The sequence below is a fragment of the Myotis myotis genome, unplaced genomic scaffold, assembly GCF_014108235.1.
Source record: "Myotis myotis isolate mMyoMyo1 unplaced genomic scaffold, mMyoMyo1.p scaffold_m19_p_14, whole genome shotgun sequence".
NCBI classification, from domain to species: Eukaryota; Metazoa; Chordata; class Mammalia; order Chiroptera; family Vespertilionidae; genus Myotis; species Myotis myotis.
In genome coordinates, this window is record NW_023416318.1 from 17,533,443 (window position 1) to 17,536,646 (window position 3,204).

The following is a 3,204-nucleotide window of genomic DNA, read 5'->3' on the forward strand; positions in this document are numbered from 1 at the left end:
AGTTTCACTGATGCTACAAAGCGCCTAGCAGCAAACCCAGATGCCTTGTGACAGGCACACTAACACCAGGAAAACCAACGTGAGCAGTGACGCTGATGAAGGAGGTTCCTCTTGACCTCAAATCAGTCCTATTGCCTCTGAGACTCATTAGCCTCCACCTATTAAAAAGGAGAAATTAATTTATAGGGCAGACATGTGTGAGTGTGAGTCAAGTCTCTTACCTGGAGCCCGCCTCCGGAGTTCAGGGCTGCCGTGTGCAGCGGTGACGGCTGTGCGCCGCCCAACTCCAGGCGCATCACTCACGCAGAGCACGGCGTGGACGGTGCCGCGTGGAAGTGCGCAGTGCGGTTAGCAGGGATGTCAGCAGAAAAAGTCGCCTGGATCCAGACCACATTTCAACTTAGCATGTGGTCTAGATACATAGACCTTCACTGCTTATACATGTTTGGGGAGGAGGCTCTTCAAATTGTTTAAGTGTTCTTGTTAGCCCTGTAATCAGAAATCCTTTTGAGTGAGAGGGGGAGGGGGGGGAGAGGGAGGGGGGAGGGGCTCAGTAGGCTAGCTAGAATGATTGAGTCTGTATTTGGTGATCAAGAGGATTTTATAGGATCCCCTTTGAGTGTGTGTGGGAGAATGCGTGTAGTGAAGGTGGGCGGTGATTACTTTTTGAACATCAATTCTCTGTATCTGGAATGCACTTATAAAAGGAAACAGCTAGATACCGTATATATGTGAGATGTCCAGAATAGGCGAATCCATACAAGCAGAGTAGATTAGTGGTTACCAGAGGCCCCGGGATTCTTCTGGGGGTGATGAAACTCCTCTGGAAGTAGATTGTGGTGGTGGTTGCACAACTCTGGATATACTAGAAGCCACTGAATTATACAATTTAAAAGGGTGAATTTTATGATATGTAGATTAGATCTCAATAAAGTTATAATCTAAAAAAAGTGAAGAGACGCTCTTTGCTGACCTCAGGGCACCCCTGAAACTGTCCTCTCAAAGAAGGAACACTCTGAGCTTCAGGCATGATTGTCTTTCTCCCTGAAGGCGGAGCCTGGGACCGCTGTGCCCTCAGACCTGAGGTAAGTGCATCTGTTACAAACCACCCTGAGAGCCCCCAAGCTCTCAGCTCAGTCTCGGGTCTTGCGCCAAATAATCCTAATTTGGCTAAAATCCCGCCCAACACTGATATAGTATTATTTCAAAAACAACAATAAAAATCAGGTTTGAGACTCTGACTTGATACATTTTAGGATTCTCAGCTCTACTCTGAAAAGATGAAAAACCAGTGAGGACTCGTGGCTGTTTTCCTTTAAGAGGCGGAAGGTTGCTTTCAAATGAATTAAGAGCGTCCCTCTCCCTGTGCAGTCTCACTCACTGAGTGAGTAAGGGGCCTGCAGGTGGAGGGTCCTGAGATTGGGAGGCAGACCAGAGCCCCCACATCCCAGCCTGCCTTCGTCCACCCCCCACCCCGCCCCCATCCTGAGTGTGATAAATAGGGGTCAAATTTGGGCCAGGAGAGCACATTCCTCTCCAGAAGGCAGGGTATCGCTGGGAGCTGCTGCTTCCTGGACTGCAACTTGGGAGGATAGAGCTCAAGAGAGGAAGGCTCGAGCGGAGGGCTGCTTTTGTGAATAAGGGCATTCCAGTGCATCCTGACAATTGTTTATAAGGCCCAGTTCCTTCTAAGCAGTCGTCCAAATATTTTTAGAACACACGTTCAAAATGGGCCCGCTCCCATACTACACAGGGATGGGTCAGCAGGGGAGTCCAGGACTGAAATAGATCTTCTCTCTGTCTCTTCATGAGCACGCCACTTGGGCCCGAACGCAAAGGGACGCAGGCTGGTTGGGAAACTTTCCTGCCACTCGGTGTCTGATTTGAGAGTCAAGGCTGACAGAGTATGTTCCACGTACCAGGCGCCTTGTGGAACACTTTACATATGTTAACTCTTTCCCTCTTCACAATAGCCTATGCCATTGGTACAATTATTATCCCCATTTTAAAGATGAGGAGACTAAGGCACAGAGAGGTTATGGTGCCCAGGGTCACAAGCAAGCAAGCGGCAAAGCTGGGACTGGACCCCAGGCCGTGCACGCTCCTCCTTGCTACATGGTTTACCCAGCGGTTCTCAACCTGTGGGTCCCGACCCTTTCACAGGGGTTGCCGAAGACCATCGGAAAACACATATATAATTACATATTGTTTTTGTGATTAATCACTATGCTTTAATTATGTTCAATTTGTAACAATGAAATTGGGGGTCACCACAACATGAGGAACTGTATTAAAGGGTCGCGGCATTAGGAAGGTTGAGAAGCACTGGCCACTGTGCCATTCACAGATGCCATCGGAAGTTTCTCTGAACAGGCTCAGGTGACCCCGCAGGTCACTGCGCACCTGGAAGAGGCAGCTTACAGAATTGCTCCTCTTGATATGGCCGTGTGAAAGCTGAACCAGCGAGTATTCATCTCAGCCTCCAAACACTCTCCATAACAGAATCAGGGCAGCTGCACGCCACGGTGGGAACCTAAATTTCATTAGCAACAAGCCCCATCAGGCCCTTGATCTGGGCAAACTCCCTCCTTGTCCCTTTGGGCCTCGCCCAGAAATTAAAATCATATTGTCTGTGCAGTATGAAGAGCTGGAAATGTCCAGGCCAGAATGAGGACTTGTTTCGTCAGGAGCCTGAGGGAGTAGAAACTAGCCTCCAGCGTGAGCTTGTAGGATAATCTCATTATGAGAGGTTTCTAAATTCCCTAATTGTGCTGGAATGTGGTGTCACTTAAAACAGGATTATACATAAAAGAATGGGCTGGGTGTGGTGGTGATGATGGTAGAGGCTCGGGCAACTGCCTGATGCAGGGACTTGCTGAGTAATGCAGGCCCGTTGACCTAGTTGTCCTAACAAAACTTAACTTTATGGAGGTAGGTGGCAAAACTGCTCGCTTTTCGCAAGAGCCCTGCTAGTGTTGAGTGGGAGACGCCCAGAAGCAGCTGGCCATCGCCAGCCGGAAGTCAAATCAGCGATGGCCCTGCAGCAGCTTTGCTCACCTGAGCGGGCCTACCTGCCTCAGGGGTCCTGCTGGCCAACAGCTAGAAAATAAGTCACCTCAGTCACCCACAGGTCCTTGCCTAGTAAGAGCTCCATCGGTATATGCCAGTTCAAAACACAAGAAAGGAAGAAAGGAACGCAGATCC